General features: G+C 30.6%; 1 long non-coding RNA gene across 1 annotated transcript; it reads left to right on the top strand.

Moving 5' to 3' along the window:
• The first annotated feature begins 6,876 nt into the window (after window positions 1–6,876).
• On the top strand, window positions 6,877–8,016 carry LOC128290647 (uncharacterized). Its single transcript, XR_008280430.1, has 2 exons — window positions 6,877–7,184; window positions 7,809–8,016. It is a non-coding gene; the product is annotated as an uncharacterized LOC128290647 (long non-coding RNA).
• Window positions 8,017–13,256: the final 5,240 nt, after the last annotated feature.

Here is a 13,256-nt window from a genome sequence, read left to right as displayed (position 1 = left end):
AACATTGTGATAGGAAAGCAGGTGTTGGTTTCGTATATGTAAACATTTTCAAAGTTGAAAGAGAGAGATGTGAAAAAAGGTAAAAGATAAATTAGGTAATTCATTTCCATGGATTTGATTCTTGGTATTTTGACCATAAGGAAAGGTTGTGAATGAATTGTGAGAAGCACAGCGGCTGGTAGTGGCTGTGATTGTGAACCTTAGTATTACTAACGTTATATTCTGTATGTTCCCAGCAGCCTGCTGTATGTATTGCACACTAAAATAGGCATAGGGAGAATGAGACGTAGTCAAGCTTGTCTGAGGTACAATGCATTTAAACTGCAGTTCATTCATAGAATTCTAGCAATGTGGATTCTATAAACTATAAAATCCAACATCTTTAGTAAATTAATAGATAATTAAAAAAAAAACCGTAGTCTGATCTATTTGGAGAAGCTTTTGAAGCGATGAAGATATTTTTTAGTTTATTTATTTATTCTCCATAGATAAAGAGCAAAAACATAACGAGTATAACTAGACCTGATCATGGTTTGAGTCGATGCAAAATTTTAGGCCTGTAAAAATGAGTTTAAATTCTATCCAAGTCCTGTCTAAATTAAAAATGTTAAACCCGAGTTTGACCCTTCCCTATTAATTTTTTCTATATTTTTTATGAAAACAAATTTAAAAAATATAATACATTAAAAACTTTGATTAATATAAATGTTTTCTAACAAATTGAAAATAAATTAAAAAAAAGTTACTTAAAAACACTAAACTTAACAAGTAAATGTCTCTAAAACAATAGCAAAATTAACAATAAAATAAGACTTATATAATATCTAAACAATAACAACAAAATAGTAGCAATATAGTAGTGAAATGACAACAAAACAGCAACAAAGCAACTTATTCAGACCGGGCTAGGTCGGGCCCAGGTAAAAAATCTTACCTGAGGCCCACCCCATTTAACAAACGGCCTTATTTTTTTGTTCAAATATATTTTTCGAGCCTATATTTTTACCCAAACACTTTCACTTCTCAAACGAACCTTCGAATATAAACAGATGACTCAAACCATAATCAAGTCTAACCATGAAAATATTTATATTAGGGTACATCAATAACAATTGAATCATTATTGAGTTTATAAACATATTATCCCATACAAAACTGAATGATGTTTCTATAAGCTCATTTAGCTTAATACCTTAGTAGACCAAATAACCGAGCTCCTTTAATTGATACCAAATTTATGCACATTTATATTAATATATATGCGAGTCTAATAAATAAAAAATTACAAACAATCTCCTGCTTATGTTTTCGAAGAATAATACATAGTTACGACTTTAGTGCACAAAAACTTGCTTTCATAATTTAAATATCACCAAACAATCTAAATGAATCATAAATGTTTGTATGTATCAACTAATACATTTAAAATATTTTCAATGATTACAAATACTCAAAAATAAGTTGTCAAAAAAGTTTTGATTTGTATTAAATGTTTTTGAGTTTATCCCGAGTCTTTTTTAAAGTGTTTAAAAATGATTTTAAGGCATTTTAGTGGTTTAGTATCAATATCTAACCTTTAAGTAATCAATACCTCAAAACAGTTTTCACAACCAATTCTAGAGGTTAATGTATTAATATTGATACCTACACTGAAGTATCAATACATCAAGAAGTCAGTAGCCACAACTATTTCTAAAAGGATAAAGTATTTATACATATTTTAAAGGAATCAATACTTTAAGGTATCAATACCTAACCCAAAAGTATTGATTCTGGGTTTCAAGGTATTGATATCTTTGTGTTTCTAATAGTTATTTTTCTTGGAATTATTGATACCTAGGTATCAATACCTCAAGTTGCAAGGTTATAATAACTCATGCATTTAATGCTCCAAATAGCTAGAAACTCCATGCGACTATCCCAAACGGCTAGAAATCAATGAGAGGATATAAATAGAGTTTTTCTTTATGCTCAAACGAAGATAAGAAAACAAGTTTCAAAGATCAAGAGCTTATATTTCAAGATTCCTTTTTTCATTCTTCTTATTCTCACGCCTTGTACGTAAACACTTGCTAGATTTAGTTTCGTTTCTTTGTTTAAGTGTTTATTTATAATTGAGACAGGTTACACTTTCTAAACACTCACCCTTACAAGGGTCCTTTGTTTACAATATTTCACCATTTTGTAAATTGAGAGGATTTTTAATTAGGCTTTGCAAAGCTAGCAAAAGATAGAAGTTGTAAATGTTATACCCTATCCTTGAAAGGTATTAACCATAAAAGAGAGAATTGAAAAAATCTTTAGCAAAAGGTGTAACACTCCCTAACCCTTATTCGTCGCCAGCATAGAGTTATGAAGCATTACTGTACTTTTCAGATTAAAAACAAATATTACTTAATCGTCCACACATAAACATCATAATTCAATTATATTGTCCTTTTTATGAGCCCTTGAGCCCAAAACACATGATAAAAACAAATCGAGTACTTCGAAATTTTTTCGTGAAATTTCAAAAATTTTCCTAGATCCAGGGCACACACGCCGGTGTGGTCAAAGGACACGCCCATGTGACCATAGGACACGCCCGTGCCGTAGGCCGTGTCCGACCTTGTGTAACTCTCTGACTTAGGCCACATGGCTGAAACACATGCCCATGTCTCTACCTGTGTGAAATTACCTGTGCATTCTGTTTTGAAATTTTAAAGTTGCAGGGGACACACAGCCGAACCACACGCCCATGTGATAGCTGTGTGTCTCACACAGTCCAGTTACACGCCCGTATGTCTTGCTATATGGACTCAAAATGAACCTTTTTCACCAAGTTTTCCCTTCCATGCAAACTTGAACACCAAGCAACTAAAAAACCAAATATTCAACCAGAATTCAACCAATCCAAAACACATTTAAATACATATAAAACATGCCCAAACAATCAATCCAATGACCTAACCAATGTACCCTCATAGGTATTTCACATATACTATTCAAATCAATCCAATTAATTTCATTCAAGCCAAATCTAATTTCATACCAAATAACAACTCAAATTTGCCTATGTTAAGTTCATTCATACTTCAACCAAAACATATCATTTTATAGCATCAAAATAACACATATACTTTTATATAATCAATCAATTTCAACTTATAATATCATTTACATTCATTTCCAAAATGACATACTTAAGACAGCCTACGTACATGCCGACACAAAAAGAAACCTATGTCAGCATGTTTTAAGTTCAGATTATAAATTTAATTTTCAATTGGTGTCGAAGCGGTGATTTGAGATCACTAAATCCGAAAAATGAGTAGGAAATATTATTAATTTAGTGAGTATAAGTTAAATGTAAAGTTAGGAAATATTTTGAAAAAGTGAATAGTGTACTAAAAATAAATATTAAAATAATTATAATCGAAAATGAGGTATCGAGACCTCGAGAATTTTAAATTGAGCCATAAATATTTTTATAAATATTTATGGAGTGTTAATATGTTAGTATTAAAGTTTCGTCAAGAAATTTTAAAGTTCTGATAGTTAATTGAACAAAAAGGACTAAATTATATCAAATGCAAAATTGTGGGAAATGATTAAATAGCTTAAATGATAAAAGAAAGAGGGTTTAAAAGGAAAACAGACCCAAGGTCTATTTGGGCTGGACGGCCAGGGCATGAAATCAGCAAGAAAATAAGGAGAATTAATGGCAAAATTGGAAAATTGCAAAATTTACTTAATAAAGCTAGGACTAAAGTAGAATTTTCTAGATTTCTCTTTATTTTTCTGCATTCTCACCAGCAAAAACGCCATGGAAGAGTTCCGTTAAGCTGGGTTTTCATATTTTTTTACTTCAAGTAAGTTCAATTCTTGATTATTTCTTGAATTTTTTGTGTTTTTGTGACTTTTACAACTAGGTCCACTTGTTGAATTCATTAGTTTTTGATTCTATGAAAGAAATTGAAAGTTGATATGAATATGTGCTAGAATTATATGATGATTTGGCATGGAATTATAGCTTTAACTTGTTTATATGCTGATTTTATTGAAAGAATTGAATAGAAAGTGAATGTTTGGGACCTAATTGTAAAAGAGTTTGAAGTTAGAGTTTTATGTAGAAATTCTGAATTTCAATAGTTATGAAATAACTTATAATGTCTAGGAAAAGTATCAATTGAGAAAATTATCTTAATTGAGGGGTTAATTGAGCAAGGACTGAATTGTATGAATTGTGAAATTTGGGGCAAAATAGAAATCAACATTTTGCACTAAAACTGTTTTGGACAGCAGCAGTAGTCTAACTTTGAAAAATCACCAAAAATTTTAGAAATGGAATTAGAGGATAAATAAAATATGAAATTAAAACTTATTGAGTCTAGTTTCTTATAGAAGAAATGATGTAAGCAATGGAATTGTAAATAATGAGATATGATAAATTTTGTGAGACAAGGTCAGAATGATTTCGGGTTCCCCTGTTCTGATTTTGTAAAATCATAAAAAATTGGATAAAAATAATTAGGGGCTTAAATTTATATGTTTAAAATCCTGAATGAGTCTATTTTCAAGAAAAACAAACGAAGACATCATTCAAATCCTGTACGAGGAGATAATTAATTTTTAGTGAAGAATGGTCGGAACTGTCAGATAGCAGATAAGGGGAGACTTCAATGAATAAACTGTATTAATTGGCCCAACCAAAAATTATGAAATTTTTATGGTAAGAATACATATGAGTCTAGTTTCTTGGAAAATTTATGGATCTTAATTTGGAGTTTTTTAGCTCAAGATAAAAATAATTTAATGACTATGACATAAATGGACAGCTTGAATATTTACATAAGTAAATAGTAAAAATTATGGACAATGTTAATTACAAGTGTGTTGATGTGGATGGAGAGGAGGAGGATGGTGAATGACTTGGGTATAAATTGATCACATGCCCGATTATAATCGATAAATGTTGAATAAGAAATAATATAATGTTTTATTTAAAATATTTATTATGAAATTATGATTATCGTTATAATATAAAAATCGTACTTGTGAGTTTGTATAGCTAAATTTTAGTGACCAATTGTTAATTTTATGAATTTCATGATGTGTTATTTCATATGAATTGATGATAAAATCGTGAATAATGTAAAAGCATGAAAATTGAATAAACGATCAAATTGAGCACTTTCAGTGACAATATGAATTGATGGAAAAGATAATGGTTGATCCATGGCAAAGTGCAAAATATAGGTATGGTATAACCATACCGAGTTGTGAAATATAGGTATGGCGTCGTCCATACTGAGCTATGATACGTGGGTATGGTATTAACCATACCGAGTTGTGAAACGTAGGTATGGTATTAACCATACCGAGATGTGAAACGTAGGTATGGTATCATCCATACCGAGTTGTGAAATGTAGGTATGGTATCATCCATACCGAGTTGAGAAATGTAGGTATGGTATTTCAATGAGGAAAACCATACTGAGTTATGAATCGTAGCACTGGGTAATGACGTACTCAATTTCATAAGACGTTCTCCAATTTGACAAAGTTTTGGTAATTATTATTTGAATTTATATGTAGGTATGGTATCATCCATACCGAGTTGAGAAATGTAGGTATGGTATCATCCATACTGAGTTGTGAAACGTAGGTATGGTATCATCCATACCGAGTTGAGAAATATAGGTATGGTATTATCCATACTGAGTTAAGAAGTGTAGGTATAGCATTTCCCATACCGAGTTGTGAAATGTAGGTATGGTATTTTAATGAGGAAAACCATATTGAGTTATGAATCGTAGCACTGAGTAACGACGTACTCAATTTCATAAGACGTTCTCCAATTTGACAAAGTTTTGGTAATTATTATTTGAATTTATATGACAGATTTTAGTGAACATTGAAATTTAGCTCAATTATGTGATTTCATCATTCAGAGATTGTGTTTGACAGGTTATGTTAGTAAATTTTGAGTATGTGAATCAAAGTGACAGAATTTAAACAGCTAATGAGGTTGAGCTCATTCACATGAATTTATCATTTGAAATTGTGATTGACAGGAAAAAACAATGAATTGCATGCTTATGAATGATTACACATAATTATCTGAAAAACAAGAAAAATAACGGTTATTGATATATGGAGACATGAGACATTGATATATGAATGTGGAATATGTGTAACATTCCGAAATAGGGCCTAAACGGAACAGTGGTTGCGAAACCACAAATTCAGGGTAAAAAAATATTTTATTATTATTTTGAGGTTCATGGTATGATTACATGATTGTGTGAAAATTTCGTGATAAAATTCTATGCATAAAGTGCTTAAATTGAGGTTAGGGACTAAATCGAATAATTTGCAAAACTTGCATTCTAGAAGTTTTTAGTATGAAATTATTTTGGAATATTAATTAGGAGATCTTAAATGGTAATTTGACCAATTTTAAGTTCATGGACAAAATTAGGATATGGAAGGAATTTTTGAAAGTTTAGTAAGGAGGTGCATTTTGGTCATTTGGTTATTAACATTAATAAAAAGGTAAAAAAGATGATAAAATTGTATCATCTTCTTCAAGTTACCAGCAGAACCTTACCTCTCTCCATAGCCGGGTTTCTTCAACTTTCAAGCTTCATAGTAAGTGATTCCAAGCCCGTTTTAATGATCTTTACGTTTTTGAAGTCCCTAGCTCGATAAAGCTTATGCTAGCAATAATTTAAGTTAGGAATCAAATTTGGAAAAATACCCATAGGTGAAATTTGTGTATTTTGATGTTTTATGATGGAATATGAGGTTTTAAATTATGTTAGACAACTTGTGCTACTTGGTTTTAAGTGAAAACGAGTAAAAGACTTAATCGGTAAAAATACCTAATAGTCATAAGTACATGTTAGTGTGTGAATTTGATGTTGCCATAGAAGGGAAAAATGATCAGCATGTCATAAAACATAAGAAAATAGGATGAAGTTTAATTTACGAGCCTTGGGGCAAAAGTGCAAATATGTGAAAGTTTAGGGGCAAAAATGTAATTTTGCCAAAGTTTGAGTAAAGGGTTGTTTTGATAAATGTTGATATTAAATAAGCTAAATTTGCTATTATAGATCAAGAAGAGCGAAATTCGAGAGTAGATCGGGGAAAAGAAAAAGTAAAGGACTAAATTGTAAAGTTTAGTCACATTTTGTATCGAGGTAAGTTTACAGTAAATAAATGCAATATTCTTTTATTTTACATTATTATTGTCAATTTCCAGCATTTATATATTTATGTTATGAAAATATTTAAAGTCGAATTTAAGGTGAAGTGATGAGAGGAAAAGTGTTAGAAAGCCGGTTGAACCCTAGGAATGTTAGGATATTAGGGTTGACAGGATGAACGAAATGAGCCACGTAAGTCCATATTAGAAATATGGCTTTGGAGACAGGATTGAGCCATGTAAGTCCATATTATATATGGCATTGGAGACAGGAATAATTCATGTAAGTCCATGTCAAAGACATGGCATTGGCAGGATATTGATAGACAGGAACGACCCTAGTATCCTTAGTATTCCGAGTGGTTCAACGGGTCAGGATACGAGTTAAATTACAGTGAATTAACAGCAAAGGAAAAGTAGATTATATTTATGAAAAAGGAAAGGTCAGGTAAGAAAGAAGGTAAGGGAATAAAGAAGAAGATAGAAATTGAGAAGTAAAGAAATTTATGATATTAGATGATATTATGCATAATTATCCATTATGTTGAATGTTTTGATTTATTTGCTTGTAAGCTTACTAAGCCTAGTGCTTAATCTCTTTATTTTCTTCTTCTTATAGTACTTATCTAGCCACTCGGGGATCGAAGGAAACGTCGGAGGCCGATCACACTATCAAAGAAATAACTCGGTATAATTAGACGTTTTGTTTTGTGTATGGCATGTATAGAAACTTAGCCACTTTTGGTATAATATGAACAATGAATGATGTGTAAATACTTGCTAGTGATTAGCTAATAAAAATGGCCGATGATATGCATGTTTATTAATATGTATGATTGAATGGTGATTATCACATGAAAATTATGAAAAATGTGAAAGTAACCTAAAAATAGATTCAAGTAACAGCAATGATGTAACTTTGAAAAATCACTAAAAATTGTATAAACATAGTTTGAAGATGAATAATATATGAAATTAAAGCTTATTATGTCTATTTTCTTATGGAATAAGAAAAATAGGTAAAGGTATTATATTTCATGATATATCTGAGTTTTAGTGAAACAGGGTCAGAGCGATTTCTGGAACCCCTGTTTCAACTTTGGAAATTCACCATAAATTGTAAAAAACTAATTAGAAGGTATACTTTATATGGTTATAATCCTTGTTGAGTGTAGTTTTAAGAAAAACAAACGGATTAGTGATATGAATTTTTTACAGGAAGAAACATGGTTCGTAGTAACAAGAGGTTAGTGCAGTCGAGTTTTGAAACAGGGGAAACTTTAACTAATAAACTGTACTAATTGGCCAAGTCAAAAATCTATGAAAAAAATTAGTAGATATATATATGAGTCTAGTTTCAGGAAAAATTTACGGATCTTAATTTCGAGTTTTGAAACTCAAGATATGAATTTTTAGGCGACTACGACGCAGAATGGCAGCACATTCCGAAATGCTTAAATAAACAATTTAAACCTATTTAAGGGATAGAATAAGTTTAGTAATGCCTCGTGCTCGATTCTGGCAACAGTCTCGGGTAAGGAGTGTTACAATATGTTTGATAAATGTGTTCATTCTTAATTATGGAATTATGTACCTCATGTGTGCTATTTGCATAAAGATGATATTTCAAATACTTTGGTGAGTAAAGCTTAAATATGAAATAGTATGAAATCGAGACAAGTTGTTATGAAAATATATTTAAATTATCTGTAAGTGTTTTGTACTCCTCGGTAATGCCTCGTACTCTATTCTGACGACGGATACGGGTAGGGGGTGTTACAGGGATTGCTGTAGATGTCGAATCGATGATCAACTTTAACATCTAACCTGCGCACGGAAAACAAGTTGTACGGGGAGTATGAACTCAGTGGTATTTCTATAATCCAAATGCTTAAAGGTAAATTAATATAACATATACATTTAAATCATACAATAATCAAAGTTATATAATTAATCTCACCATAACAAAGATTATTAAAATAATCAATTTCATAAATGCACCATTCATGGTATTTCCAATTCTCATCTCTTGCTATTTCAAATAGCTTTTCTCAATATATTACACAATTCATTTCCATTCCACATTCAATGTTTTTCAATACCATTCAAAGTACCTCTTTCTATATTTTCCCTTATTAACATAACTCGGACTCTGACGGATACACGGATCCAACCAAAACACACCAATTTGGCACCCAATGCCTCATCGGATAATTCGAAGCAATAAGTTGACATCCAGTGTCTCATCAGCCATGCCGAAGTAAATTGGTACCCAGTACCTCATCGAATTTATCCGAAGTAATAATGTGACACACAGTGTCTCATCAACTCGAAGTTGAAGTATCCCTGAACTCTTCCAATGCTATGGCATGCCATCTATACCCGACTCAACTTGATACAGTTAATAGGGTTTCAAATCATTTTTCAGTTGCCAAAATCATCCAATATTCAAATATCACATTAATCATAAATTCATATATATTCAATGCAATATCATAATACTATTTACTCACCTTATTCACTTACCATAAGCATTAAATAAAAAATACAACAATTAATATTTAATATATTTGGATTATAGAAATACAAACCAGAATTTCCTAGTTACTCCTTGTTGACTTTTTCTTTTCCCTTCTTAATCGAGGTTTTCTACACAACGTTAGCTACGAAATTGAAACAATTGAAATTCATTAATACAATACAATTTCACATTGAATATTTAAATTTTTATTCAACTTTTGCCTAAATTCCAATTTAGTCCTTAAACTGAGACTAACTTTATTTCTCCAAACTAATTCCATATTTTCATTCAATTTCCACTTTAGGCTAAATTCAACTCTCTAATTTCACTTAAATCTCTAAATTTTGAAATTTTCTCAATTTAGTCCCTATAACTCAAAACTTAATACTTTATTTTAAAATTCAATTCCCTTTTCATTTCTAACTTAAAATTCTATCAATTTAGTCCCAAATACTCAAATTATTCAACGTGAACACCATCTAAAAATTCAACATTTTCTAAATTTTCAACATAGATTAAATAGTATTTAACTCTAAGACTTTAAAAAACATAAAAATTACAAGAAAAAAGACTAAATTAAATTACCAATTGAGCTTTGAACCTTAAAACCCTAATTTTTCCTTCTTTCTTTCCTCCTTTCTTTTTCTTTCCTTTTTCGTTTTTGCTTGTCCGGTTCTATTCTATTTCTATTCTTTATTTGTTTTGTTTTATGTTTTAATATAATAATATAATAATATTTAAAATTTATAATATAATATAATTATATGAATATTAATTTTACACATCTCCTTTTTCAACACCAAACACTTGTAAATTTAGGTTTAATTCTCAATTAGTCCCTTTACTTTTCTTTAATCTGTAATTAAACTTTCATCTTTTATTTAATTTAATCTTTACACCTAATTTCCCTTAATCCAAGCTAATTCACCTAGCCAAAACCTAATTAACCACACAACTAACTTCATAAATATTTTTAATAAATATTTACGAGTCTGTTTTACGAAAACGGAGACCCTAAAATACACTTTTCGATACCCGTAACTATCGGGTCATTACAAAAGGAGCTAAAGTTGTCAAACTAGGTAATTGAGGTTGAATCACTATAAATCATTGTGTTAATTTATTTTCAGTTGTCCTACCTTTCATTTTGAAAATTTTTAAAACACCAATCTAGCCTCTCTTGATATTTTTTATCTAACAAACTCTAAAAGTTCTTTACTCCTATTGGCATATGTTTTCTTTATATTTGTTTAATTTTCCTTTACACATTCTATGAAGATTTTAAAATTTGCTAAATCAAATTAGGAATTAAGAATTCCTTTTGACACAATTCTTTTATATTATTTGTTTAAAAATATGACTCATATGCTACAACACTAAATTCTTGTTAATTTTTGCTTAGACTAAAATTTTTTGAACGTAGATTTTTAATATCATTTGATGTTTGGTTGTCTAATCTATATGATTTATCAATGTTGTTGAGTCAAGTTTTTGAAGTGGTCTATTCAGTGCCAATTGAAAGCGGCCATTAACCTTGCGTGGTAATTTATTGAAACAAAATCTATTGGCTGTGAATGGTGCTAATATTGTTGATATATGGAAGCCCAAATTTAAAGACCAATCCATTGCATGTTACTATCCTTAAAGATTGGATTGGTTTAGATTGATCATTTACACCCTTTGGATTATGGAGAATCTTTTGGGATTATATTGAAGATCTCATTAAAGATTGAATCTCCATTAATTCGCTTTATATTGGAGCCCTTTGCATCTTCTTCATGTTAGCATTAAGAGCATTCAACACTTGTCCCTTGAGCTCATTTTTCCTTGAATCCAGCTCTAAAGTGCGTCCCTCAACTATCTTGAGCGGAACCCTCAAGTTTGGCAACTTTCCCTTCCAAAACTGACATCATATCCCTCAATCTACTCGTTTTCCTGACCATTCCACGGGTATCTGTCGGGACATTCTAATCCTCTTCTTCTTTTGTCATCTCTAACAATGTCTTAATGAACCTTAACTCTGATACCAACTGCCATGAGGCTATAACTCTAGTCTGGTAAATTGTGCAGCCTTAGGTAATAACTTTACTTCAAATTTGCCTAAGTCAATCTAACTCTAAAAAATGCGAAAATTCTCAAAGAAATTTTCAAGGCATCAAAATTTCGTGGAAGTAAACACTCAAACGAAACTAGCAAAAAAAAAAAAAAAGACACTAGAAAATATTGCATACAAAGTGTTTGAGTAAATACTTTCAAAGTATTTGATTACTTAATGAATGAATAATTATAAATAAGAGGAAGACATTAATTTATAGCTAAACTCTCCTAGATCTAACAGTATAGTTTAAATTACATCGACAACTGAGATTAAAGCCTATCTATAATATGAGAGTACTAAGGGATTTAAACACTAACAATCTTATCCTTTTAAGATTACAAATATTTTCCCTGGTAAAATACAAGTTATTAGAGTATTAATTTACATTTTCTCCATGCTTCAAGTACATGTGCTTCCCTTTATGTTCCATGAATCGGGTCAATTCAAGTGAGTTAAATGAGCCTAATTTAATCAATTGAGCTTGTTGAATGATACTATGCACTTTAATCTGCAGTCCATAACACATCCACAGTAAATAAATAATAAAAGTTAGAATATCTCTCAATTATTCTCACTGTTCATTTTGAATTGAAAACAAATAATTAATTAATACATCAATTAATATATGTACATAAGTATTTATTGAAGGTGAAATGTATATAATGTGGCAATAATTGAGTTGTTGGTATTGTCCATCTTAAGTGACAGTGAGTGGTGTTAACTAATTCACCACAAGTCTCTTGATTTTGGGTTTGCTTTTGTATTGGTAAATGTAGTAATATATTACTTACAAAGTTGTGCTCCCCTCGCGGCCTCTAGCTAGAAAAAAACCAAAATGTTCCAACACAAACAAAAACGAGATGAAGGTAAGAAGCTAATGAAGGAAGGGAAAACGAAGGTTACCTTCACATCAAAATCAAGTACACTATTGTACCATGACAGGACCATGGTCCAATGTTGTAATAGATATGTGGGCTTGGACATTTAACTTGGCCCACTCCATCACCCAACGCCAACAATGAAAGCAATTGCATGCATATGAATTATATGATGATATATGAGAGAGAGACTACAATCAGCTAATGCATATGGCACATGGGATTCACCCCTTTTCCACCCAATTCCACCACAGCCACAGCCTTTTTCTATATATTCTTTTTCTTCTACTTTAAGTGTTTATTGCTATCATTTCTTCTTTTTTCTTATTTTGCTTTGCTTATGACATCATTCTAAATGTCTACTCCATTATTAAGGGGAAAAAAATTAATTCTTCGGTTTCATATTTATTTGCTCAACAAATATTTATGATATCGAGTCGAATTTTAGGGGAGATGGAGTAGCTTAGGCATTAAAAATGAAGCATAATGATTAAATTATAAACATGTATGCACATATTGTAACGATAGTTTTAGAATTGATACGTTAAAAAAATAATACTCTTAAATTTT

The sequence above is a fragment of the Gossypium arboreum genome, chromosome 3 (assembly GCF_025698485.1).
Source record: "Gossypium arboreum isolate Shixiya-1 chromosome 3, ASM2569848v2, whole genome shotgun sequence".
Lineage (NCBI taxonomy): Eukaryota > Viridiplantae > Streptophyta > Magnoliopsida > Malvales > Malvaceae > Gossypium > Gossypium arboreum.
Note: the sequence above shows the minus strand (reverse complement) of the source record. Positions and strands in the feature narration are given on the sequence as shown.